This window comes from Hyperolius riggenbachi, chromosome 4 (genome assembly GCF_040937935.1).
Source record: "Hyperolius riggenbachi isolate aHypRig1 chromosome 4, aHypRig1.pri, whole genome shotgun sequence".
Lineage (NCBI taxonomy): Eukaryota > Metazoa > Chordata > Amphibia > Anura > Hyperoliidae > Hyperolius > Hyperolius riggenbachi.
In genome coordinates this window covers 42,043,549-42,068,828 of record NC_090649.1, presented here as the reverse complement: position 1 = coordinate 42,068,828, position 25,280 = coordinate 42,043,549, and the positions used below count along the sequence as shown (strand labels likewise).

Below are 25,280 nucleotides of genomic sequence, written 5' to 3'. Positions count from 1 at the left end.
TCACCTATTAGGCTTCTTTTTAACTGTCTAGAAAAGCCTCGGAAATGCCAAGTCAGCAGCATCTGCTCATCTGGTGTTGTTTTACAACTTTTTGCCTTGTTGTCTTTGCACTCTACTCAGGGCCTTGCTCAAATTTGGAGCGTTCTCTCTAGGCCCTCATTCATTCTACTTTTGTCCTGAGTTTTCTCACAGTAGATGTTGAGATGTTGTGTCAGCTTACCTACAACTTGCTTTCCCAGCACCTAGCAATTAAGAAAACATACTAAAAGTACAGAAAAAAAAGTAGTAACAAACTTAAGTCAAATGAAAGCAACCACTTTTTTTGCTTGCCGGGACTGAAAGGCTTTTTGGTTTGTAACTTTTGTTGGGAAGTACCTCATCTAAAAACAAGTTAAGGGAAAGAGCAACTTCCTTTTTTTCAATCCTCTCAGCTAAATCTCAGGCCGTGTGCAGAGTGCCCTCCTCATACTGCTATGTGAGCACCTTTGGAGTGCAAAGCCTAATACACACCATACCAATGCCTGTCAGATAGATGGGTCGAACAGATGATTTCCGGCAGGTCCGATCTGATTTCCGATCGTTTTTCTGATGGATTTGCATAGTAGTGATCGGAAATCCGAACGGAAATCAGATCGTGTCTGTCGGAAAGGATCTATCGGCCCATCTATCTGATGGGGAATTGCATGGTGTGCACCAGGCATACGAGAATGAGTATCTTTCAGGTGGTTGTTCCTTGTCAAGTGATTGATTGTAAGTCTCTCCTTGACAAAAGGACTGGAGTAAAGCCAACGGAAATCTGGGAAAAGCAGATAAGAAAAGTAGTATAGGAAAGATGAGTAAGATTGTAAGAAGGAGTGTTTTTCTCTTTCTTGGGGTGGTGAAGCACTTTTGCTGAAAAGTTGTTAAAAGAGGTTGTGTGAGTAAAAGTGAAGGGGAAAGCTGAGATGACATTTTCGTTTGTTAGCAAAGGGAGTGGGGAGTGGCATGTGAAAGAGGAAGTGATGGCCTGGTGATGGTTTGTAATCGTTTTGGAGGAGCTCTGCCTAGTAGAAAGTAAAAGGAGAAGCTTTGATCGCCCAACGTGGGGCTCGAACCCACGACCCTGAGATTAAGAGTCTCATGCTCTACCGACTGAGCTAGCCGGGCTTGCTTGCTTGAGCTGAAATGTCAAAAATTGCAAAATGGCGCCAGCCTCACCTTTGCCATCCGCACAGAAGAAGGCAATCTTGTATGGCCTGATTTGTCTGGCCACGTTTTTCAGCACCGAGCAACAGGGCAAGGCATTGGTGGTTCAGTGGTAGAATTCTCGCCTGCCACGAGGGAGGCCCGGGTTCGATTCCCGGCCAATGCAAATGCTAGGATTTTGGCACACCTCCACACTTTGCACTTCTCAAGCTTAAGACATCTCTGCAGGCCAGAAGCCATTTAAGGACATTTGCAAGAGTCACCGTGGCACTTGGCCACAGTGCTGGCTGACAGTCGAGAAGAGGGACCCTAGTACCCAGCAAACATGACTCTAAGACACACAAGTTAAAGCAGCCTTGGGACACTTGCGTGCCCAAAGGCCTTGCATGTCTTCTAGCAGTGCCAGTGACGTGCAGAATCTCTCCCTCTCCAGTACTCACCTATTAGGCTTCTTTTTAACTGTCTAGAAAAGCCTCGGAAATGCCAAGTCAGCAGCATCTGCTCATCTGTGGTTGTTTTACAACTTTTTGCCTTGTTGTCTTTGCACTCTACTCAGGGCCTTGCTCAAATTTGGAGCGTTCTCTCTAGGCCCTCATTCCTTCTACTTTTGTCCTGAGTTTTCTCACAGTAGATGTTGAGATGGTGTGTCAGCTTACCTACAACTTGCTTTCCCAGCACCTAGCAATTAAGAAAACATACTAAAAGTACAGAAAAAAAAGTAGTAACAAACTTAAGTCAAATGAAAGCAACCACTTTTTTTGCTTGCCGGGACTGAAAGGCTTTTTGGTTTGTAACTTTTGTTGGGAAGTACCTCATCTAAAAACAAGTTAAGGGAAAGAGCAACTTCCTTTTTTTCAATCCTCTCAGCTAAATCTCTGGCCGTGTGCAGAGTGCCCTCCTCATACTGCTATGTGAGCACCTTTGGAGTGCAAAGCCTAATACACACCATACCAATGCCTGTCAGATAGATGGGTCGAACAGATGATTTCCGGCAGGTCCGATCTGATTTCCGATCGTTTTTCTGATGGATTTGCATAGTAGTGATCGGAAATCCGAACGGAAATCCGATCGTGTCTGTCGGAAAGGATCTATCGGCCCATCTATCTGATGGGGAATTGCATGGTGTGCACCAGGCATACGAGAATGAGTATCTTTCAGGTGGTTGTTCCTTGTCAAGTGATTGATTGTAAGTCTCTCCTTGACAAAAGGACTGGAGTAAAGCCAACGGAAATCTGGGAAAAGCAGATAAGAAAAGTAGTATAGGAAAGATGAGTAAGATTGTAAGAAGGAGTGTTTTTCTCTTTCTTGGGGTGGTGAAGCACTTTTGCTGAAAAGTTGTTAAAAGAGGTTGTGTGAGTAAAAGTGAAGGGGAAAGCTGAGATGACATTTTCGTTTGTTAGCAAAGGGAGTGGGGAGTGGCATGTGAAAGAGGAAGTGATGGCCTGGTGATGGTTTGTAATCGTTTTGGAGGAGCTCTGCCTAGTAGAAAGTAAAAGGAGAAGCTTTGATCGCCCAACGTGGGGCTCGAACCCACGACCCTGAGATTAAGAGTCTCATGCTCTACCGACTGAGCTAGCCGGGCTTGCTTGCTTGAGCTGAAATGTCAAAAATTGCAAAATGGCGCCAGCCTCACCTTTGCCATCCGCACAGAAGAAGGCAATCTTGTATGGCCTGATTTGGCTGGCCACGTTTTTCAGCACCGAGCAACAGGGCAAGGCATTGGTGGTTCAGTGGTAGAATTCTCGCCTGCCACGCGGGAAGCCTGGGTTCGATTCCCGGCCAATGCAAATGCTAGGATTTTGGCACACCTCCACACTTTGCACTTCTCAAGCTTAAGACATCTCTGCAGGCCAGAAGCCATTTAAGGACATTTGCAAGAGTCACCGTGGCACTTGGCCACAGTGCTGGCTGACAGTCGAGAAGAGGGACCCTAGTACCCAGCAAACATGACTCTAAGACACACAAGTTAAAGCAGCCTTGGGACACTTGCGTGCCCAAAGGCCTTGCATGTCCTCTAGCAGTGCCAGTGACGTGCAGCATCTCTCCCTCTCCAGTACTCACCTATTAGGCTTCTTTTTAACTGTCTAGAAAAGCCTCGGAAATGCCAAGTCAGCAGCATCTGCTCATCTGGTGTTGTTTTACAACTTTTTGCCTTGTTGTCTTTGCACTCTACTCAGGGCCTTGCTCAAATTTGGAGCGTTCTCTCTAGGCCCTCATTCATTCTACTTTTGTCCTGAGTTTTCTCACAGTAGATGTTGAGATGTTGTGTCAGCTTACCTACAACTTGCTTTCCCAGCACCTAGCAATTAAGAAAACATACTAAAAGTACAGAAAAAAAAGTAGTAACAAACTTAAGTCAAATGAAAGCAACCACTTTTTTTGCTTGCCGGGACTGAAAGGCTTTTTGGTTTGTAACTTTTGTTGGGAAGTACCTCATCTAAAAACAAGTTAAGGGAAAGAGCAACTTCCTTTTTTTCAATCCTCTCAGCTAAATCTCAGGCCGTGTGCAGAGTGCCCTCCTCATACTGCTATGTGAGCACCTTTGGAGTGCAAAGCCTAATACACACCATACCAATGCCTGTCAGATAGATGGGTCGAACAGATGATTTCCGGCAGGTCCGATCTGATTTCCGATCGTTTTTCTGATGGATTTGCATAGTAGTGATCGGAAATCCGAACGGAAATCAGATCGTGTCTGTCGGAAAGGATCTATCGGCCCATCTATCTGATGGGGAATTGCATGGTGTGCACCAGGCATACGAGAATGAGTATCTTTCAGGTGGTTGTTCCTTGTCAAGTGATTGATTGTAAGTCTCTCCTTGACAAAAGGACTGGAGTAAAGCCAACGGAAATCTGGGAAAAGCAGATAAGAAAAGTAGTATAGGAAAGATGAGTAAGATTGTAAGAAGGAGTGTTTTTCTCTTTCTTGGGGTGGTGAAGCACTTTTGCTGAAAAGTTGTTAAAAGAGGTTGTGTGAGTAAAAGTGAAGGGGAAAGCTGAGATGACATTTTCGTTTGTTAGCAAAGGGAGTGGGGAGTGGCATGTGAAAGAGGAAGTGATGGCCTGGTGATGGTTTGTAATCGTTTTGGAGGAGCTCTGCCTAGTAGAAAGTAAAAGGAGAAGCTTTGATCGCCCAACGTGGGGCTCGAACCCACGACCCTGAGATTAAGAGTCTCATGCTCTACCGACTGAGCTAGCCGGGCTTGCTTGCTTGAGCTGAAATGTCAAAAATTGCAAAATGGCGCCAGCCTCACCTTTGCCATCCGCACAGAAGAAGGCAATCTTGTATGGCCTGATTTGTCTGGCCACGTTTTTCAGCACCGAGCAACAGGGCAAGGCATTGGTGGTTCAGTGGTAGAATTCTCGCCTGCCACGAGGGAGGCCCGGGTTCGATTCCCGGCCAATGCAAATGCTAGGATTTTGGCACACCTCCACACTTTGCACTTCTCAAGCTTAAGACATCTCTGCAGGCCAGAAGCCATTTAAGGACATTTGCAAGAGTCACCGTGGCACTTGGCCACAGTGCTGGCTGACAGTCGAGAAGAGGGACCCTAGTACCCAGCAAACATGACTCTAAGACACACAAGTTAAAGCAGCCTTGGGACACTTGCGTGCCCAAAGGCCTTGCATGTCTTCTAGCAGTGCCAGTGACGTGCAGAATCTCTCCCTCTCCAGTACTCACCTATTAGGCTTCTTTTTAACTGTCTAGAAAAGCCTCGGAAATGCCAAGTCAGCAGCATCTGCTCATCTGTGGTTGTTTTACAACTTTTTGCCTTGTTGTCTTTGCACTCTACTCAGGGCCTTGCTCAAATTTGGAGCGTTCTCTCTAGGCCCTCATTCCTTCTACTTTTGTCCTGAGTTTTCTCACAGTAGATGTTGAGATGGTGTGTCAGCTTACCTACAACTTGCTTTCCCAGCACCTAGCAATTAAGAAAACATACTAAAAGTACAGAAAAAAAAGTAGTAACAAACTTAAGTCAAATGAAAGCAACCACTTTTTTTGCTTGCCGGGACTGAAAGGCTTTTTGGTTTGTAACTTTTGTTGGGAAGTACCTCATCTAAAAACAAGTTAAGGGAAAGAGCAACTTCCTTTTTTTCAATCCTCTCAGCTAAATCTCAGGCCGTGTGCAGAGTGCCCTCCTCATACTGCTATGTGAGCACCTTTGGAGTGCAAAGCCTAATACACACCATACCAATGCCTGTCAGATAGATGGGTCGAACAGATGATTTCCGGCAGGTCCGATCTGATTTTCGATCGTTTTTCTGATGGATTTGCATAGTAGTGATCGGAAATCCGAACGGAAATCCGATCGTGTCTGTCGGAAAGGATCTATCGGCCCATCTATCTGATGGGGAATTGCATGGTGTGCACCAGGCATACGAGAATGAGTATCTTTCAGGTGGTTGTTCCTTGTCAAGTGATTGATTGTAAGTCTCTCCTTGACAAAAGGACTGGAGTAAAGCCAACGGAAATCTGGGAAAAGCAGATAAGAAAAGTAGTATAGGAAAGATGAGTAAGATTGTAAGAAGGAGTGTTTTTCTCTTTCTTGGGGTGGTGAAGCACTTTTGCTGAAAAGTTGTTAAAAGAGGTTGTGTGAGTAAAAGTGAAGGGGAAAGCTGAGATGACATTTTCGTTTGTTAGCAAAGGGAGTGGGGAGTGGCATGTGAAAGAGGAAGTGATGGCCTGGTGATGGTTTGTAATCGTTTTGGAGGAGCTCTGCCTAGTAGAAAGTAAAAGGAGAAGCTTTGATCGCCCAACGTGGGGCTCGAACCCACGACCCTGAGATTAAGAGTCTCATGCTCTACCGACTGAGCTAGCCGGGCTTGCTTGCTTGAGCTGAAATGTCAAAAATTGCAAAATGGCGCCAGCCTCACCTTTGCCATCCGCACAGAAGAAGGCAATCTTGTATGGCCTGATTTGTCTGGCCACGTTTTTCAGCACCGAGCAACAGGGCAAGGCATTGGTGGTTCAGTGGTAGAATTCTCGCCTGCCACGCGGGAGGCCCGGGTTCGATTCCCGGCCAATGCAAATGCTAGGATTTTGGCACACCTCCACACTTTGCACTTCTCAAGCTTAAGACATCTCTGCAGGCCAGAAGCCATTTAAGGACATTTGCAAGAGTCACCGTGGCACTTGGCCACAGTGCTGGCTGACAGTCGAGAAGAGGGACCCTAGTACCCAGCAAACATGACTCTAAGACACACAAGTTAAAGCAGCCTTGGGACACTTGCGTGCCCAAAGGCCTTGCATGTCTTCTAGCAGTGCCAGTGACGTGCAGCATCTCTCCCTCTCCAGTACTCACCTATTAGGCTTCTTTTTAACTGTCTAGAAAAGCCTCGGAAATGCCAAGTCAGCAGCATCTGCTCATCTGGTGTTGTTTTACAACTTTTTGCCTTGTTGTCTTTGCACTCTACTCAGGGCCTTGCTCAAATTTGGAGCGTTCTCTCTAGGCCCTCATTCCTTCTCCTTTTGTCCTGAGTTTTCTCACAGTAGATGTTGAGATGTTGTGTCAGCTTACCTACAACTTGCTTTCCCAGCACCTAGCAATTAAGAAAACATACTAAAAGTACAGAAAAAAAAGTAGTAACAAACTTAAGTCAAATGAAAGCAACCACTTTTTTTGCTTGCCGGGACTGAAAGGCTTTTTGGTTTGTAACTTTTGTTGGGAAGTACCTCATCTAAAAACAAGTTAAGGGAAAGAGCAACTTCCTTTTTTTCAATCCTCTCAGCTAAATCTCAGGCCGTGTGCAGAGTGCCCTCCTCATACTGCTATGTGAGCACCTTTGGAGTGCAAAGCCTAATACACACCATACCAATGCCTGTCAGATAGATGGGTCGAACAGATGATTTCCGGCAGGTCCGATCTGATTTCCGATCGTTTTTCTGATGGATTTGCATAGTAGTGATCGGAAATCCGAACGGAAATCCGATCGTGTCTGTCGGAAAGGATCTATCGGCCCATCTATCTGATGGGGAATTGCATGGTGTGCACCAGGCATACGAGAATGAGTATCTTTCAGGTGGTTGTTCCTTGTCAAGTGATTGATTGTAAGTCTCTCCTTGACAAAAGGACTGGAGTAAAGCCAACGGAAATCTGGGAAAAGCAGATAAGAAAAGTAGTATAGGAAAGATGAGTAAGATTGTAAGAAGGAGTGTTTTTCTCTTTCTTGGGGTGGTGAAGCACTTTTGCTGAAAAGTTGTTAAAAGAGGTTGTGTGAGTAAAAGTGAAGGGGAAAGCTGAGATGACATTTTCGTTTGTTAGCAAAGGGAGTGGGGAGTGGCATGTGAAAGAGGAAGTGATGGCCTGGTGATGGTTTGTAATCGTTTTGGAGGAGCTCTGCCTAGTAGAAAGTAAAAGGAGAAGCTTTGATCGCCCAACGTGGGGCTCGAACCCACGACCCTGAGATTAAGAGTCTCATGCTCTACCGACTGAGCTAGCCAGGCTTGCTTGCTTGAGCTGAAATGTCAAAAATTGCAAAATGGCGCCAGCCTCACCTTTGCCATCCGCACAGAAGAAGGCAATCTTGTATGGCCTGATTTGGCTGGCCACGTTTTTCAGCACCGAGCAACAGGGCAAGGCATTGGTGGTTCAGTGGTAGAATTCTCGCCTGCCACGCGGGAGGCCCGGGTTCGATTCCCGGCCAATGCAAATGCTAGGATTTTGGCACACCTCCACACTTTGCACTTCTCAAGCTTAAGACATCTCTGCAGGCCAGAAGCCATTTAAGGACATTTGCAAGAGTCACCGTGGCACTTGGCCACAGTGCTGGCTGACAGTCGAGAAGAGGGACCCTAGTACTAGAGATGAGCGTAATGACCTAATTACGATTTTGCGAAATTTCGCGTAATTAGTGTAATTACGATTATGGCCGTAAGTACATAATCGTAATGAAGAAGGATTTCGCGAAATTTCGCGTAAGCGTAATTTTCGCGTAATTTTCGCATTACAGTCGTATCATGCCGTAATTTCGCATTAAACATGTGGTTATGTTTTTTGTTCAATTAAAATACTTTTTCTAAGTGTCTGTGTGTTTATTTACTTTAACTCTTAAAGGAAATGGGTATGGGGTACAAGTACCTCTATACTCATTTCTCCTGGGAGGGGGGGTGGGCATCTGGGGGACCCCTTTTTAAAGGGGACTCCCAGATTCCACCATGAACCTCCCCCCCAGGAAATCGCGGCCTCCACCTCCACCGCCCATCGGAGGTGGAGAAGAGCCCCTTGTCCTTGGATTGGACAAGGGCTCGGAGGGGGAGGGGAAAGCTTGGCTGCCCCTCCCCTTCCGAGACCCCCCAATCCATGGACCATGCGGGCTGGTATAGTCAGGGTGCGGAGCCCCACGCGGCCGGTGCTCCGCATTCTGGCTATCCCAGCCTGCATGGGGGACAAGGGGTTAAAGAGGTCTGGGAGGGGGGACCCCACGTCGGTTTTTTTTATATTTCCCACACTCAGAACGAAGTAAGTAAAACTCTTCCCACTTGGGGGAATCTATGAAAATAATACACTATTGTTACCTGTGCAAAAAAAACTGACATTTTCCACATTTAAAAGACATTTTCGCCATTGAAACTTAAAAATCGATTTTCTCAAAAACTATAAGGTCTTTTTGAAAAAAATTTTTTTCCTCTTATTCCCACTGATCCCCTTAATATACCCTGGGAATTTGGTGTTCCTAAACTTTAAGCAGGCTTTGCTATTAACCGTTAAAGTCGGCGGGTTTTTAAATGTTTACATTTTTCCTTTGAAACTTTAACATCGATTTTCTCAAAAACTATAAGGTCTTTTTGAAAAAAAATTTTTTCCTCTTATTCCTCCTGATCTCCTTAATATATTCTCCAAATTTGAGGCTCTTAGCATTTAAGGGGGCTTTGCTATTAACCCTTAAAGTCGGCGGCTTTTTTATATTATACGGAGCGTTACGGTTTAACGCGAAATTAAGGTAGCGTTTAATGCGAAATTACGGCATGAACGAAACGCGAAATTTCGCGTTGAAAATTACGCTTACGGTATTTTCAATTACGATTTTAATGGCAATTTCGCTACGCTAATTTCGCATCGTAATCGCAAATTTCGCATGCGTAATTATAGTAATGCGAAATTACGAAAATTTCAGCTCAACTCTACCTAGTACCCAGCAAACATGACTCTAAGACACACGAGTTAAAGCAGCCTTGGGACACTTGCGTGCCCAAAGGCCTTGCATGTCTTCTAGCAGTGCCAGTGACGTGCAGCATCTCTCCCTCTCCAGTACTCACCTATTAGGCTTCTTTTTAACTGTCTAGAAAAGCCTCGGAAATGCCAAGTCAGCAGCATCTGCTCATCTGGTGTTGTTTTACAACTTTTTGCCTTGTTGTCTTTGCACTCTACTCAGGGCCTTGCTCAAATTTGGAGCGTTCTCTCTAGGCCCTCATTCATTCTACTTTTGTCCTGAGTTTTCTCACAGTAGATGTTGAGATGTTGTGTCAGCTTACCTACAACTTGCTTTCCCAGCACCTAGCAATTAAGAAAACATACTAAAAGTACAGAAAAAAAAGTAGTAACAAACTTAAGTCAAATGAAAGCAACCACTTTTTTTGCTTGCCGGGACTGAAAGGCTTTTTGGTTTGTAACTTTTGTTGGGAAGTACCTCATCTAAAAACAAGTTAAGGGAAAGAGCAACTTCCTTTTTTTCAATCCTCTCAGCTAAATCTCAGGCCGTGTGCAGAGTGCCCTCCTCATACTGCTATGTGAGCACCTTTGGAGTGCAAAGCCTAATACACACCATACCAATGCCTGTCAGATAGATGGGTCGAACAGATGATTTCCGGCAGGTCCGATCTGATTTCCGATCGTTTTTCTGATGGATTTGCATAGTAGTGATCGGAAATCCGAACGGAAATCCGATCGTGTCTGTCGGAAAGGATCTATCGGCCCATCTATCTGATGGGGAATTGCATGGTGTGCACCAGGCATACGAGAATGAGTATCTTTCAGGTGGTTGTTCCTTGTCAAGTGATTGATTGTAAGTCTCTCCTTGACAAAAGGACTGGAGTAAAGCCAACAGAAATCTGGGAAAAGCAGATAAGAAAAGTAGTATAGGAAAGATGAGTAAGATTGTAAGAAGGAGTGTTTTTCTCTTTCTTGGGGTGGTGAAGCACTTTTGCTGAAAAGTTGTTAAAAGAGGTTGTGTGAGTAAAAGTGAAGGGGAAAGCTGAGATGACATTTTCGTTTGTTAGCAAAGGGAGTGGGGAGTGGCATGTGAAAGAGGAAGTGATGGCCTGGTGATGGTTTGTAATCGTTTTGGAGGAGCTCTGCCTAGTAGAAAGTAAAAGGAGAAGCTTTGATTGCCCAACGTGGGGCTCGAACCCACGACCCTGAGATTAAGAGTCTCATGCTCTACCGACTGAGCTAGCCGGGCTTGCTTGCTTGAGCTGAAATGTCAAAAATTGCAAAATGGCGTCAGCCTCACCTTTGCCATCCGCACAGAAGAAGGCAATCTTGTATGGCCTGATTTGGCTGGCCACGTTTTTCAGCACCGAGCAACAGGGCAAGGCATTGGTGGTTCAGTGGTAGAATTCTCGCCTGACACGCGGGAGGCCCGGGTTCGATTCCCGGCCAATGCAAATGCTAGGATTTTGGCACACCTCCACACTTTGCACTTCTCAAGCTTAAGACATCTCTGCAGGCCAGAAGCCATTTAAGGACATTTGCAAGAGTCACCGTGGCACTTGGCCACAGTGCTGGCTGACAGTCGAGAAGAGGGACCCTAGTACCCAGCAAACATGACTCTAAGACACACAAGTTAAAGCAGCCTTGGGACACTTGCGTGCCCAAAGGCCTTGCATGTCTTCTAGCAGTGCCAGTGACGTGCAGCATCTCTCCCTCTCCAGTACTCACCTATTAGGCTTCTTTTTAACTGTCTAGAAAAGCCTCGGAAATGCCAAGTCAGCAGCATCTGCTCATCTGGTGTTGTTTTACAACTTTTTGCCTTGTTGTCTTTGCACTCTACTCAGGGCCTTGCTCAAATTTGGAGCGTTCTCTCTAGGCCCTCATTCATTCTACTTTTGTCCTGAGTTTTCTCACAGTAGATGTTGAGATGTTGTGTCAGCTTACCTACAACTTGCTTTCCCAGCACCTAGCAATTAAGAAAACATACTAAAAGTACAGAAAAAAAAGTAGTAACAAACTTAAGTCAAATGAAAGCAACCACTTTTTTTGCTTGCCGGGACTGAAAGGCTTTTTGGTTTGTAACTTTTGTTGGGAAGTACCTCATCTAAAAACAAGTTAAGGGAAAGAGCAACTTCCTTTTTTTCAATCCTCTCAGCTAAATCTCAGGCCGTGTGCAGAGTGCCCTCCTCATACTGCTATGTGAGCACCTTTGGAGTGCAAAGCCTAATACACACCATACCAATGCCTGTCAGATAGATGGGTCGAACAGATGATTTCCGGCAGGTCCGATCTGATTTCCGATCGTTTTTCTGATGGATTTGCATAGTAGTGATCGGAAATCCGAACGGAAATCCGATCGTGTCTGTCGGAAAGGATCTATCGGCCCATCTATCTGATGGGGAATTGCATGGTGTGCACCAGGCATACGAGAATGAGTATCTTTCAGGTGGTTGTTCCTTGTCAAGTGATTGATTGTAAGTCTCTCCTTGACAAAAGGACTGGAGTAAAGCCAACGGAAATCTGGGAAAAGCAGATAAGAAAAGTAGTATAGGAAAGATGAGTAAGATTGTAAGAAGGAGTGTTTTTCTCTTTCTTGGGGTGGTGAAGCACTTTTGCTGAAAAGTTGTTAAAAGAGGTTGTGTGAGTAAAAGTGAAGGGGAAAGCTGAGATGACATTTTCGTTTGTTAGCAAAGGGAGTGGGGAGTGGCATGGGAAAGAGGAAGTGATGGCCTGGTGATGGTTTGTAATCGTTTTGGAGGAGCTCTGCCTAGTAGAAAGTAAAAGGAGAAGCTTTGATCGCCCAACGTGGGGCTCGAACCCACGACCCTGAGATTAAGAGTCTCATGCTCTACCGACTGAGCTAGCCGGGCTTGCTTGCTTGAGCTGAAATGTCAAAAATTGCAAAATGGCGTCAGCCTCACCTTTGCCATCCGCACAGAAGAAGGCAATCTTGTATGGCCTGATTTGGCTGGCCACATTTTTCAGCACTGAGCAACAGGGCAAGGCATTGGTGGTTCAGTGGTAGAATTCTCGCCTGCCACGCGGGAGGCCCGGGTTCGATTCCCGGCCAATGCAAATGCTAGGATTTTGGCACACCTCCACACTTTGCACTTCTCAAGCTTAAGACATCTCTGCAGGCCAGAAGCCATTTAAGGACATTTGCAAGAGTCACCGTGGCACTTGGCCACAGTGCTGGCTGACAGTCGAGAAGAGGGACCCTAGTACCCAGCAAACATGACTCTAAGACACACAAGTTAAAGCAGCCTTGGGACACTTGCGTGCCCAAAGGCCTTGCATGTCTTCTAGCAGTGCCAGTGACGTGCAGCATCTCTCCCTCTCCAGTACTCACCTATTAGGCTTCTTTTTAACTGTCTAGAAAAGCCTCGGAAATGCCAAGTCAGCAGCATCTGCTCATCTGGTGTTGTTTTACAACTTTTTGCCTTGTTGTCTTTGCACTCTACTCAGGGCCTTGCTCAAATTTGGAGCGTTCTCTCTAGGCCCTCATTCATTCTACTTTTGTCCTGAGTTTTCTCACAGTAGATGTTGAGATGTTGTGTCAGCTTACCTACAACTTGCTTTCCCAGCACCTAGCAATTAAGAAAACATACTAAAAGTACAGAAAAAAAAGTAGTAACAAACTTAAGTCAAATGAAAGCAACCACTTTTTTTGCTTGCCGGGACTGAAAGGCTTTTTGGTTTGTAACTTTTGTTGGGAAGTACCTCATCTAAAAACAAGTTAAGGGAAAGAGCAACTTCCTTTTTTTCAATCCTCTCAGCTAAATCTCAGGCCGTGTGCAGAGTGCCCTCCTCATACTGCTATGTGAGCACCTTTGGAGTGCAAAGCCTAATACACACCATACCAATGCCTGTCAGATAGATGGGTCGAACAGATGATTTCCGGCAGGTCCGATCTGATTTCCGATCGTTTTTCTGATGGATTTGCATAGTAGTGATCGGAAATCCGAACGGAAATCCGATCGTGTCTGTCGGAAAGGATCTATCGGCCCATCTATCTGATGGGGAATTGCATGGTGTGCACCAGGCATACGAGAATGAGTATCTTTCAGGTGGTTGTTCCTTGTCAAGTGATTGATTGTAAGTCTCTCCTTGACAAAAGGACTGGAGTAAAGCCAACGGAAATCTGGGAAAAGCAGATAAGAAAAGTAGTATAGGAAAGATGAGTAAGATTGTAAGAAGGAGTGTTTTTCTCTTTCTTGGGGTGGTGAAGCACTTTTGCTGAAAAGTTGTTAAAAGAGGTTGTGTGAGTAAAAGTGAAGGGGAAAGCTGAGATGACATTTTTGTTTGTTAGCAAAGGGAGTGGGGAGTGGCATGTGAAAGAGGAAGTGATGGCCTGGTGATGGTTTGTAATCGTTTTGGAGGAGCTCTGCCTAGTAGAAAGTAAAAGGAGAAGCTTTGATCGCCCAACGTGGGGCTCGAACCCACGACCCTGAGATTAAGAGTCTCATGCTCTACCGACTGAGCTAGCCGGGCTTGCTTGCTTAAGCTGAAATGTCAAAAATTGCAAAATGGTGCCAGCCTCACCTTTGCCATCCGCACAGAAGAAGGCAATCTTGTATGGCCTGATTTGGCTGGCCACGTTTTTCAGCACCGAGCAACAGGGCAAGGCATTGGTGGTTCAGTGGTAGAATTCTCGCCTGCCACGCGGGAGGCCGGGGTTCGATTCCCGGCCAATGCAAATGCTAGGATTTTGGCACACCTCCACACTTTGCACTTCTCAAGCTTAAGACATCTCTGCAGGCCAGAAGCCATTTAAGGACATTTGCAAGAGTCACCGTGGCACTTGGCCACAGTGCTGGCTGACAGTCGAGAAGAGGGACCCTAGTACCCAGCAAACATGACTCTAAGACACACAAGTTAAAGCAGCCTTGGGACACTTGCGTGCCCAAAGGCCTTGCATGTCTTCTAGCAGTGCCAGTGATGTGCAGCATCTCTCCCTCTCCAGTACTCACCTATTAGGCTTCTTTTTAACTGTCTAGAAAAGCCTCGGAAATGCCAAGTCAGCAGCATCTGCTCATCTGGTGTTGTTTTACAACTTTTTGCCTTGTTGTCTTTGCACTCTACTCAGGGCCTTGCTCAAATTTGGAGCGTTCTCTCTAGGCCCTCATTCATTCTACTTTTGTCCTGAGTTTTCTCACAGTAGATGTTGAGATGTTGTGTCAGCTTACCTACAACTTGCTTTCCCAGCACCTAGCAATTAAGAAAACATACTAAAAGTACAGAAAAAAAAGTAGTAACAAACTTAAGTCAAATGAAAGCAACCACTTTTTTTGCTTGCCGGGACTGAAAGGCTTTTTGGTTTGTAACTTTTGTTGGGAAGTACCTCATCTAAAAACAAGTTAAGGGAAAGAGCAACTTCCTTTTTTTCAATCCTCTCAGCTAAATCTCAGGCCGTGTGCAGAGTGCCCTCCTCATACTGCTATGTGAGCACCTTTGGAGTGCAAAGCCTAATACACACCATACCAATGCCTGTCAGATAGATGGGTCGAACAGATGATTTCCGGCAGGTCCGATCTGATTTCCGATCGTTTTTCTGATGGATTTGCATAGTAGTGATCGGAAATCCGAACGGAAATCCGATCGTGTCTGTCGGAAAGGATCTATCGGCCCATCTATCTGATGGGGAATTGCATGGTGTGCACCAGGCATACGAGAATGAGTATCTTTCAGGTGGTTGTTCCTTGTCAAGTGATTGATTGTAAGTCTCTCCTTGACAAAAGGACTGGAGTAAAGCCAACGGAAATCTGGGAAAAGCAGATAAGAAAAGTAGTATAGGAAAGATGAGTAAGATTGTAAGAAGGAGTGTTTTTCTCTTTCTTGGGGTGGTGAAGCACTTTTGCTGAAAAGTTGTTAAAAGAGGTTGTGTGAGTAAAAGTGAAGGGGAAAGCTGAGATGACATTTTCGTTTGTTAGCAAAGGGAGTGGGGAGTGGCATGTGAAAGAGGAAGTGATGGCCTGGTGATGGTTTGTAATCGTTTTGGAGGAGCTCTGCCTAGTAGAAAGTAAAAGGAGAAGCTTTGATCGCCCAACGTGGGGCTCGAACCCACGACCCTGAGATTAAGAGTCTCATGCTCTACCGACTGAGCTAGCCGGGCTTGCTTGCTTGAGCTGAAATGTCAAAAATTGCAAAATGGCGTCAGCCTCACCTTTGCCATCCGCACAGAAGAAGGCAATCTTGTATGGCCTGATTTGGCTGGCCACGTTTTTCAGCACCGATCAACAGGGCAAGGCATTGGTGGTTCAGTGGTAGAATTCTCGCCTGCCATGCGGGAGGCCCGGGTTCGATTCCCGGCCAATGCAAATGCTAGGATTTTGGCACACCTCCACACTTTGCACTTCTCAAGCTTAAGACATCTCTGCAGGCCAGAAGCCATTTAAGGACATTTGCAAGAGTCACCGTGGCACTTGGCCACAGTGCTGGCTGACAGTCGAGAAGAGGGACCCTAGTACCCAGCAAACATGACTCTAAGACACACAAGTTAAAGCAGCCTTGGGACACTTGCGTGCCCAAAGGCCTTGCATGTCTTCTAGCAGTGCCAGTGACGTGCAGCATCTCTCCCTCTCCAGTACTCACCTATTAGGCTTCTTTTTAACTGTCTAGAAAAGCCTCGGAAATGCCAAGTCAGCAGCATCTGCTCATCTGGTGTTGTTTTACAACTTTTTGCCTTGTTGTCTTTGCACTCTACTCAGGGCCTTGCTCAAATTTGGAGCGTTCTCTCTAGGCCCTCATTCATTCTACTTTTGTCCTGAGTTTTCTCACAGTAGATGTTGAGATGTTGTGTCAGCTTACCTACAACTTGCTTTCCCAGCACCTAGCAATTAAGAAAACATACTAAAAGTACAGAAAAAAAAGTAGTAACAAACTTAAGTCAAATGAAAGCAACCACTTTTTTTGCTTGCCGGGACTGAAAGGCTTTTTGGTTTGTAACTTTTGTTGGGAAGTACCTCATCTAAAAACAAGTTAAGGGAAAGAGCAACTTCCTTTTTTTCAATCCTCTCAGCTAAATCTCAGGCCGTGTGCAGAGTGCCCTCCTCATACTGCTATGTGAGCACCTTTGGAGTGCAAAGCCTAATACACACCATACCAATGCCTGTCAGATAGATGGGTCGAACAGATGATTTCCGGCAGGTCCGATCTGATTTCCGATCGTTTTTCTGATGGATTTGCATAGTAGTGATCGGAAATCCGAACGGAAATCCGATCGTGTCTGTCGGAAAGGATCTATCGGCCCATCTATCTGATGGGGAATTGCATGGTGTGCACCAGGCATACGAGAATGAGTATCTTTCAGGTGGTTGTTCCTTGTCAAGTGATTGATTGTAAGTCTCTCCTTGACAAAAGGACTGGAGTAAAGCCAACGGAAATCTGGGAAAAGCAGATAAGAAAAGTAGTATAGGAAAGATGAGTAAGATTGTAAGAAGGAGTGTTTTTCTCTTTCTTGGGGTGGTGAAGCACTTTTGCTGAAAAGTTGTTAAAAGAGGTTGTGTGAGTAAAAGTGAAGGGGAAAGCTGAGATGACATTTTCGTTTGTTAGCAAAGGGAGTGGGGAGTGGCATGTGAAAGAGGAAGTGATGGCCTGGTGATGGTTTGTAATCGTTTTGGAGGAGCTCTGCCTAGTAGAAAGTAAAAGGAGAAGCTTTGATCGCCCAACGTGGGGCTTGAACCCACGACCCTGAGATTAAGAGTCTCATGCTCTACCGACTGAGCTAGCCGGGCTTGCTTGCTTGAGCTGAAATGTCAAAAATTGCAAAATGGCGCCAGCCTCACCTTTGCCATCCGCACAGAAGAAGGCAATCTTGTATGGCCTGATTTGGCTGGCCACGTTTTTCAGCACCGAGCAACAGGGCAAGGCATTGGTGGTTCAGTGGTAGAATTCTCGCCTGCCACGTGGGAGGCCCGGGTTCGATTCCCGGCCAATGCAAATGCTAGGATTTTGGCACACCTCCACACTTTGCACTTCTCAAGCTTAAGACATCTCTGCAGGCCAGAAGCCATTTAAGGACATTTGCAAGAGTCACCGTGGCACTTGGCCACAGTGCTGGCTGACAGTCGAGAAGAGGGACCCTAGTACCCAGCAAACATGACTCTAAGACACACAAGTTAAAGCAGCCTTGGGACACTTGCGTGCCCAAAGGCCTTGCATGTCTTCTAGCAGTGCCAGTGACGTGCAGCATCTCTCCCTCTCCAGTACTCACCTATTAGGCTTCTTTTTAACTGTCTAGAAAAGCCTCGGAAATGCCAAGTCAGCAGCATCTGCTCATCTGGTGTTGTTTTACAACTTTTTGCCTTGTTGTCTTTGCACTCTACTCAGGGCCTTGCTCAAATTTGGAGCGTTCTCTCTAGGCCCTCATTCATTCTACTTTTGTCCTGAGTTTTCTCACAGTAGATGTTGAGATGTTGTGTCAGCTTACCTACAACTTGCTTTCCCAGCACCTAGCAATTAAGAAAACATACTAAAAGTACAGAAAAAAAGTAGTAACAAACTTAAGTCAAATGAAAGCAACCACTTTTTTTGCTTGCCGGGACTGAAAGGCTTTTTGGTTTGTAACTTTTGTTGGGAAGTACCTCATCTAAAAACAAGTTAAGGGAAAGAGCAACTTCCTTTTTTTCAATCCTCTCAGCTAAATCTCAGGCCGTGTGCAGAGTGCCCTCCTCATACTGCTATGTGAGCACCTTTGGAGTGCAAAGCCTAATACACACCATACCAATGCCTGTCAGATAGATGGGTCGAACAGATGATTTCCGGCAGGTCCGATCTGATTTCCGATCGTTTTTCTGATGGATTTGCATAGTAGTGATCGGAAATCCGAACGGAAATCCGATCGTGTCTGTCGGAAAGGATCTATCGGCCCATCTATCTGATGGGGAATTGCATGGTGTGCACCAGGCATACGAGAATGAGTATCTTTCAGGTGGTTGTTCCTTGTCAAGTGATTGATTGTAAGTCTCTCCTTGACAAAAGGACTGGAGTAAAGCCAACGGAAATCTGGGAAAAGCAGATAAGAAAAGTAGTATAGGAAAGATGAGTAAGATTGTAAGAAGGAGTGTTTTTCTCTTTCTTGGGGTGGTGAAGCACTTTTGCTGAAAAGTTGTTAAAAGAGGTTGTGTGAGTAAAAGTGAAGGGGAAAGCTGAGATGACATTTTCGTTTGTTAGCAAAGGGAGTGGGGAGTGGCATGTGAAAGAGGAAGTGATGGCCTGGTGATGGTTTGTAATCGTTTTGGAGGAGCTCTGCCTAGTAGAAAGTAAAAGGAGAAGCTTTGATCGCCCAACGTGGGGCTCGAACCCACGACCCTGAGATTAAGAGTCTCATGCTCTACCGACTGAGCTAGCCGGGCTTGCTTGCTTGAGCTGAAATGTCAAAAATTGCAAAATGGCGCCAGCCTCACCTTTGCCATCCGCACAGAAGAAGGCAATCTTGTATGGCCTGATTTGGCTGGCCACGTTTTTCAGCACCGAGCAACAGGGCAAGGCATTGGTGGTTCAGTGGTAGAATTCTCGCCTGCCACGCGGGAGGCCCGGGTTCGATTCCCGGCCAATGCAAATGCTAGGATTTTGGCACACCTCCACACTTTGCACTTCTCAAGCTTAAGACATCTCTGCAGGCCAGAAGCCATTTAAGGACATTTGCAAGAGTCACCGTGGCACTTGGCCACAGTGCTGGCTGACAGTCGAGAAGAGGGACCCTAGTACCCAGCAAACATGACTCTAAGACACACAAGTTAAAGCAGCCTTGGGACACTTGCGTGCCCAAAGGCCTTGCATGTCTTCTAGCAGTGCCAGTGACGTGCAGCATCTCTCCCTCTCCAGTACTCACCTATTAGGCTTCTTTTTAACTGTCTAGAAAAGCCTCGGAAATGCCAAGTCAGCAGCATCTGCTCATCTGGTGTTGTTTTACAACTTTTTGCCTTGTTGTCTTTGCACTCTACTCAGGGCCTTGCTCAAATTTGGAGCGTTCTCTCTAGGCCCTCATTCATTCTACTTTTGTCCTGAGTTTTCTCACAGTAGATGTTGAGATGTTGTGTCAGCTTACCTCCAACTTGCTTTCCCAGCACCTAGCAATTAAGAAAACATACTAAAAGTACAGAAAAAAAAGTAGTAACAAACTTAAGTCAAATGAAAGCAACCACTTTTTTTGCTTGCCGGGACTGAAAGGCTTTTTGGTTTGTAACTTTTGTTGGGAAGTACCTCATCTAAAAACAAGTTAAGGGAAAGAGCAACTTCCTTTTTTTCAATCCTCTCAGCTAAATCTCAGGCCGTGTGCAGAGTGCCCTCCTCATACTGCTATGTGAGCACCTTTGGAGTGCAAAGCCTAATACACACCATACCAATGCCTGTCAGATAGATGGGTCGAACAGATGATTTCCGGCAGGTCCGATCTGATTTCCGATCGTTTTTCTGATGGATTTGCATAGTAGTGATCGGAAATCCGAACGGAAATCCGATCGTGTCTGTCGGAAAGGATCTATCGGCCCATCTATCTGATGGGGAATTGCATGGTGTGCACCAGGCATACGAGAATGAGTATCTTTCAGGTGGTTGTTCCTTGTCAAGTGATTGATTGTAAGTCTCTCCTTGACAAAAGGACTGGAGTAAAGCCAACGGAAATCTGGGAAAAGCAGATAAGAAAAGTAGTATAGGAAAGATGAGTAAGATTGTAAGAAGGAGTGTTTTTCTCTTTCTTGGGGTGGTGAAGCACTTTTGCTGAAAAGTTGTTAAAAGAGGTTGTGTGAGTAAAAGTGAAGGGGAAAGCTGAGATGACATTTTCGTTTGTTAGCAAAGGGAGTGGGGAGTGGCATGTGAAAGAGGAAGTGATGGCCTGGTGATGGTTTGTAATCGTTTTGGAGGAGCTCTGCCTAGTAGAAAGTAAAAGGAGAAGCTTTGATCGCCCAACGTGGGGCTCGAACCCACGACCCTGAGATTAAGAGTCTCATGCTCTACCGACTGAGCTAGCCGGGCTTGCTTGCTTGAGCTGAAATGTCAAAAATTGCAAAATGGCGCCAGCCTCACCTTTGCCATCCGCACAGAAGAAGGCAATCTTGTATGGCCTGATTTGGCTGGCCACGTTTTTCAGCACCGAGCAACATGGCAAGGCATTGGTGGTTCAGTGGTAGAATTCTCGCCTGCCACGCGGGAGGCCCGGGTTCGATTCCCGGCCAATGCAAATGCTAGGATTTTGGCACACCTCCACACTTTGCACTTCTCAAGCTTAAGACATCTCTGCAGGCCAGAAGCCATTTAAGGACATTTGCAAGAGTCACCGTGGCACTTGGCCACAGTGCTGGCTGACAGTCGAGAAGAGGGACCCTAGTACCCAGCAAACATGACTCTAAGACACACAAGTTAAAGCAGCCTTGGGACACTTGCGTGCCCAAAGGCCTTGCATGTCTTCTAGCAGTGCCAGTGACGTGCAGCATCTCTCCCTCTCCAGTACTCACCTATTAGGCTTCTTTTTAACTGTCTAGAAAAGCCTCGGAAATGCCAAGTCAGCAGCATCTGCTCATCTGGTGTTGTTTTACAACTTTTTGCCTTGTTGTCTTTGCACTCTACTCAGGGCCTTGCTCAAATTTGGAGCGTTCTCTCTAGGCCCTCATTCATTCTACTTTTGTCCTGAGTTTTCTCACAGTAGATGTTGAGATGTTGTGTCAGCTTACCTACAACTTGCTTTCCCAGCACCTAGCAATTAAGAAAACATACTAAAAGTACAGAAAAAAAAGTAGTAACAAACTTAAGTCAAATGAAAGCAACCACTTTTTTTGCTTGCCGGGACTGAAAGGCTTTTTGGTTTGTAACTTTTGTTGGGAAGTACCTCATCTAAAAACAAGTTAAGGGAAAGAGCAACTTCCTTTTTTTCAATCCTCTCAGCTAAATCTCAGGCCGTGTGCAGAGTGCCCTCCTCATACTGCTATGTGAGCACCTTTGGAGTGCAAAGCCTAATACACACCATACCAATGCCTGTCAGATAGATGGGTCGAACAGATGATTTCCGGCAGGTCCGATCTGATTTCCGATCGTTTTTCTGATGGATTTGCATAGTAGTGATCGGAAATCCGAACGGAAATCCGATCGTGTCTGTCGGAAAGGATCTATCGGCCCATCTATCTGATGGGGAATTGCATGGTGTGCACCAGGCATACGAGAATGAGTATCTTTCAGGTGGTTGTTCCTTGTCAAGTGATTGATTGTAAGTCTCTCCTTGACAAAAGGACTGGAGTAAAGCCAACGGAAATCTGGGAAAAGCAGATAAGAAAAGTAGTATAGGAAAGATGAGTAAGATTGTAAGAAGGAGTGTTTTTCTCTTTCTTGGGGTGGTGAAGCACTTTTGCTGAAAAGTTGTTAAAAGAGGTTGTGTGAGTAAAAGTGAAGGGGAAAGCTGAGATGACATTTTCGTTTGTTAGCAAAGGGAGTGGGGAGTGGCATGTGAAAGAGGAAGTGATGGCCTGGTGATGGTTTGTAATCGTTTTGGAGGAGCTCTGCCTAGTAGAAAGTAAAAGGAGAAGCTTTGATCGCCCAACGTGGGGCTCGAACCCACGACCCTGAGATTAAGAGTCTCATGCTCTACCGACTGAGCTAGCCGGGCTTGCTTGCTTGAGCTGAAATGTCAAAAATTGCAAAATGGCGCCAGCCTCACCTTTGCCATCCGCACAGAAGAAGGCAATCTTGTATGGCCTGATTTGGCTGGCCACGTTTTTCAGCACCGAGCAACAGGGCAAGGCATTGGTGGTTCAGTGGTAGAATTCTCGCCTGCCACGCGGGAGGCCCGGGTTCGATTCCCGGCCAATGCAAATGCTAGGATTTTGGCACACCTCCACACTTTGCACTTCTCAAGCTTAAGACATCTCTGCAGGCCAGAAGCCATTTAAGGACATTTGCAAGAGTCACCGTGGCACTTGGCCACAGTGCTGGCTGACAGTCGAGAAGAGGGACCCTAGTACCCAGCAAACATGACTCTAAGACACACAAGTTAAAGCAGCCTTGGGACACTTGCGTGCCCAAAGGCCTTGCATGTCTTCTAGCAGTGCCAGTGACGTGCAGCATCTCTCCCTCTCCAGTACTCACCTATTAGGCTTCTTTTTAACTGTCTAGAAAAGCCTCGGAAATGCCAAGTCAGCAGCATCTGCTCATCTGGTGTTGTTTTACAACTTTTTGCCTTGTTGTCTTTGCACTCTACTCAGGGCCTTGCTCAAATTTGGAGCGTTCTCTCTAGGCCCTCATTCATTCTACTTTTGTCCTGAGTTTTCTCACAGTAGATGTTGAGATGTTGTGTCAGCTTACCTACAACTTGCTTTCCCAGCACCTAGCAATTAAGAAAACATACTAAAAGTACAGAAAAAAAAGTAGTAACAAACTTAAGTCAAATGAAAGCAACCACTTTTTTTGCTTGCCGGGACTGAAAGGCTTTTTGGTTTGTAACTTTTGTTGGGAAGTACCTCATCTAAAAACAAGTTAAGGGAAAGAGCAACTTCCTTTTTTTCAATCCTCTCAGCTAAATCTCAGGCCGTGTGCAGAGTGCCCTCCTCATACTGCTATGTGAGCACCTTTGGAGTGCAAAGCCTAATACACACCATACCAATGCCTGTCAGATAGATGGGTCGAACAGATGATTTCCGGCAGGTCCGATCTGATTTCCGATCGTTTTTCTGATGGATTTGCATAGTAGTGATCGGAAATCCGAACGGAAATCCGATCGTGTCTGTCGGAAAGGATCTATCGGCCCATCTATCTGATGGGGAATTGCATGGTGTGCACCAGGCATACGAGAATGAGTATCTTTCAGGTGGTTGTTCCTTGTCAAGTGATTGATTGTAAGTCTCTCCTTGACAAAAGGACTGGAGTAAAGCCAACGGAAATCTGGGAAAAGCAGATAAGAAAAGTAGTATAGGAAAGATGAGTAAGATTGTAAGAAGGAGTGTTTTTCTCTTTCTTGGGGTGGTGAAGCACTTTTGCTGAAAAGTTGTTAAAAGAGGTTGTGTGAGTAAAAGTGAAGGGGAAAGCTGAGATGACATTTTCGTTTGTTAGCAAAGGGAGTGGGGAGTGGCATGTGAAAGAGGAAGTGATGGCCTGGTGATGGTTTGTAATCGTTTTGGAGGAGCTCTGCCTAGTAGAAAGTAAAAGGAGAAGCTTTGATCGCCCAACGTGGGGCTCGAACCCACGACCCTGAGATTAAGAGTCTCATGCTCTACCGACTGAGCTAGCCGGGCTTGCTTGCTTGAGCTGAAATGTCAAAAATTGCAAAATGGCGCCAGCCTCACCTTTGCCATCCGCACAGAAGAAGGCAATCTTGTATGGCCTGATTTGGCTGGCCACATTTTTCAGCACCGAGCAACAGGGCAAGGCATTGGTGGTTCAGTGGTAGAATTCTCGCCTGCCACGCGGGAGGCCCGGGTTCGATTCCCGACCAATGCAAATGCTAGGATTTTGGCACACCTCCACACTTTGCACTTCTCAAGCTTAAGACATCTCTGCAGGCCAGAAGCCATTTAAGGACATTTGCAAGAGTCACCGTGGCACTTGGCCACAGTGCTGGCTGACAGTCGAGAAGAGGGACCCTAGTACCCAGCAAACATGACTCTAAGACACACAAGTTAAAGCAGCCTTGGGACACTTGCGTGCCCAAAGGCCTTGCATGTCTTCTAGCAGTGCCAGTGACGTGCAGCATCTCTCCCTCTCCAGTACTCACCTATTAGGCTTCTTTTTAACTGTCTAGAAAAGCCTCGGAAATGCCAAGTCAGCAGCATCTGCTCATCTGGTGTTGTTTTACAACTTTTTGCCTTGTTGTCTTTGCACTCTACTCAGGGCCTTGCTCAAATTTGGAGCGTTCTCTCTAGGCCCTCATTCATTCTACTTTTGTCCTGAGTTTTCTCACAGTAGATGTTGAGATGTTGTGTCAGCTTACCTACAACTTGCTTTCCCAGCACCTAGCAATTAAGAAAACATACTAAAAGTACAGAAAAAAAAGTAGTAACAAACTTAAGTCAAATGAAAGCAACCACTTTTTTTGCTTGCCGGGACTGAAAGGCTTTTTGGTTTGTAACTTTTGTTGGGAAGTACCTCATCTAAAAACAAGTTAAGGGAAAGAGCAACTTCCTTTTTTTCAATCCTCTCAGCTAAATCTCAGGCCGTGTGCAGAGTGCCCTCCTCATACTGCTATGTGAGCACCTTTGGAGTGCAAAGCCTAATACACACCATACCAATGCCTGTCAGATAGATGGGTCGAACAGATGATTTCCCTCAGGTCCGATCTGATTTCCGATCGTTTTTCTGATGGATTTGCATAGTAGTGATCGGAAATCCGAACGGAAATCCGATCGTGTCTGTCGGAAAGGATCTATCGGCCCATCTATCTGATGGGGAATTGCATGGTGTGCACCAGGCATACGAGAATGAGTATCTTTCAGGTGGTTGTTCCTTGTCAAGTGATTGATTGTAAGTCTCTCCTTGACAAAAGGACTGGAGTAAAGCCAACGGAAATCTGGGAAAAGCAGATAAGAAAAGTAGTATAGGAAAGATGAGTAAGATTGTAAGAAGGAGTGTTTTTCTCTTTCTTGGGGTGGTGAAGCACTTTTGCTGAAAAGTTGTTAAAAGAGTTTGTGTGAGTAAAAGTGAAGGGGAAAGCTGAGATGACATTTTCGTTTGTTAGCAAAGGGAGTGGGGAGTGGCATGTGAAAGAGGAAGTGATGGCCTGGTGATGGTTTGTAATCGTTTTGGAGGAGCTCTGCCTAGTAGAAAGTAAAAGGAGAAGCTTTGATCGCCCAACGTGGGGCTCGAACCCACGACCCTGAGATTAAGAGTCTCATGCTCTACCGACTGAGCTAGCCGGGCTTGCTTGCTTGAGATGAAATGTCAAAAATTGCAAAATGGCGCCAGCCTCACCTTTGCCATCCGCACAGAAGAAGGCAATCTTGTATGGCCTGATTTGGCTGGCCACGT

General features: G+C 45.8%; 24 non-coding genes across 24 annotated transcripts; 9 read left to right on the top strand and 15 right to left on the bottom strand.

Annotated features, from left to right (window-relative positions):
- Nucleotides 1-1,073: 1,073 nt before the first annotated feature.
- On the bottom strand, nt 1,074-1,146 carry TRNAK-CUU (transfer RNA lysine (anticodon CUU)). Its single transcript has one exon. It is a non-coding gene; the product is annotated as a tRNA-Lys (tRNA).
- Nucleotides 1,147-2,694: 1,548 nt separating this feature from the next.
- Nucleotides 2,695-2,767, bottom strand: TRNAK-CUU (transfer RNA lysine (anticodon CUU)). The gene has a single exon. It is a non-coding gene; the product is annotated as a tRNA-Lys (tRNA).
- Nucleotides 2,768-4,315: 1,548 nt separating this feature from the next.
- Nucleotides 4,316-4,388, bottom strand: TRNAK-CUU (transfer RNA lysine (anticodon CUU)). Its single transcript has one exon. It is a non-coding gene; the product is annotated as a tRNA-Lys (tRNA).
- A 1,548-nt stretch (nt 4,389-5,936) lies between these two features.
- On the bottom strand, nt 5,937-6,009 carry TRNAK-CUU (transfer RNA lysine (anticodon CUU)). The gene has a single exon. It is a non-coding gene; the product is annotated as a tRNA-Lys (tRNA).
- Nucleotides 6,010-6,143: 134 nt separating this feature from the next.
- Nucleotides 6,144-6,214, top strand: TRNAG-GCC (transfer RNA glycine (anticodon GCC)). The gene has a single exon. It is a non-coding gene; the product is annotated as a tRNA-Gly (tRNA).
- A 1,343-nt stretch (nt 6,215-7,557) lies between these two features.
- TRNAK-CUU (transfer RNA lysine (anticodon CUU)) lies at nt 7,558-7,630 on the bottom strand. The gene has a single exon. It is a non-coding gene; the product is annotated as a tRNA-Lys (tRNA).
- A 134-nt stretch (nt 7,631-7,764) lies between these two features.
- On the top strand, nt 7,765-7,835 carry TRNAG-GCC (transfer RNA glycine (anticodon GCC)). The gene has a single exon. It is a non-coding gene; the product is annotated as a tRNA-Gly (tRNA).
- Nucleotides 7,836-10,511: 2,676 nt separating this feature from the next.
- Nucleotides 10,512-10,584, bottom strand: TRNAK-CUU (transfer RNA lysine (anticodon CUU)). Its single transcript has one exon. It is a non-coding gene; the product is annotated as a tRNA-Lys (tRNA).
- A 134-nt stretch (nt 10,585-10,718) lies between these two features.
- TRNAV-GAC (transfer RNA valine (anticodon GAC)) lies at nt 10,719-10,789 on the top strand. Its single transcript has one exon. It is a non-coding gene; the product is annotated as a tRNA-Val (tRNA).
- Nucleotides 10,790-12,132: 1,343 nt separating this feature from the next.
- On the bottom strand, nt 12,133-12,205 carry TRNAK-CUU (transfer RNA lysine (anticodon CUU)). The gene has a single exon. It is a non-coding gene; the product is annotated as a tRNA-Lys (tRNA).
- Nucleotides 12,206-12,339: 134 nt separating this feature from the next.
- Nucleotides 12,340-12,410, top strand: TRNAG-GCC (transfer RNA glycine (anticodon GCC)). Its single transcript has one exon. It is a non-coding gene; the product is annotated as a tRNA-Gly (tRNA).
- A 1,343-nt stretch (nt 12,411-13,753) lies between these two features.
- TRNAK-CUU (transfer RNA lysine (anticodon CUU)) lies at nt 13,754-13,826 on the bottom strand. Its single transcript has one exon. It is a non-coding gene; the product is annotated as a tRNA-Lys (tRNA).
- A 1,548-nt stretch (nt 13,827-15,374) lies between these two features.
- TRNAK-CUU (transfer RNA lysine (anticodon CUU)) lies at nt 15,375-15,447 on the bottom strand. Its single transcript has one exon. It is a non-coding gene; the product is annotated as a tRNA-Lys (tRNA).
- A 134-nt stretch (nt 15,448-15,581) lies between these two features.
- On the top strand, nt 15,582-15,652 carry TRNAG-GCC (transfer RNA glycine (anticodon GCC)). The gene has a single exon. It is a non-coding gene; the product is annotated as a tRNA-Gly (tRNA).
- Nucleotides 15,653-16,995: 1,343 nt separating this feature from the next.
- Nucleotides 16,996-17,068, bottom strand: TRNAK-CUU (transfer RNA lysine (anticodon CUU)). The gene has a single exon. It is a non-coding gene; the product is annotated as a tRNA-Lys (tRNA).
- Nucleotides 17,069-17,202: 134 nt separating this feature from the next.
- On the top strand, nt 17,203-17,273 carry TRNAG-GCC (transfer RNA glycine (anticodon GCC)). The gene has a single exon. It is a non-coding gene; the product is annotated as a tRNA-Gly (tRNA).
- A 1,342-nt stretch (nt 17,274-18,615) lies between these two features.
- Nucleotides 18,616-18,688, bottom strand: TRNAK-CUU (transfer RNA lysine (anticodon CUU)). The gene has a single exon. It is a non-coding gene; the product is annotated as a tRNA-Lys (tRNA).
- Nucleotides 18,689-18,822: 134 nt separating this feature from the next.
- On the top strand, nt 18,823-18,893 carry TRNAG-GCC (transfer RNA glycine (anticodon GCC)). Its single transcript has one exon. It is a non-coding gene; the product is annotated as a tRNA-Gly (tRNA).
- Nucleotides 18,894-20,236: 1,343 nt separating this feature from the next.
- Nucleotides 20,237-20,309, bottom strand: TRNAK-CUU (transfer RNA lysine (anticodon CUU)). Its single transcript has one exon. It is a non-coding gene; the product is annotated as a tRNA-Lys (tRNA).
- A 134-nt stretch (nt 20,310-20,443) lies between these two features.
- TRNAG-GCC (transfer RNA glycine (anticodon GCC)) lies at nt 20,444-20,514 on the top strand. Its single transcript has one exon. It is a non-coding gene; the product is annotated as a tRNA-Gly (tRNA).
- A 1,343-nt stretch (nt 20,515-21,857) lies between these two features.
- On the bottom strand, nt 21,858-21,930 carry TRNAK-CUU (transfer RNA lysine (anticodon CUU)). The gene has a single exon. It is a non-coding gene; the product is annotated as a tRNA-Lys (tRNA).
- A 134-nt stretch (nt 21,931-22,064) lies between these two features.
- Nucleotides 22,065-22,135, top strand: TRNAG-GCC (transfer RNA glycine (anticodon GCC)). The gene has a single exon. It is a non-coding gene; the product is annotated as a tRNA-Gly (tRNA).
- A 1,343-nt stretch (nt 22,136-23,478) lies between these two features.
- TRNAK-CUU (transfer RNA lysine (anticodon CUU)) lies at nt 23,479-23,551 on the bottom strand. The gene has a single exon. It is a non-coding gene; the product is annotated as a tRNA-Lys (tRNA).
- Nucleotides 23,552-25,099: 1,548 nt separating this feature from the next.
- TRNAK-CUU (transfer RNA lysine (anticodon CUU)) lies at nt 25,100-25,172 on the bottom strand. The gene has a single exon. It is a non-coding gene; the product is annotated as a tRNA-Lys (tRNA).
- Between the last annotated feature and the right edge of the window lie 108 nt (nt 25,173-25,280).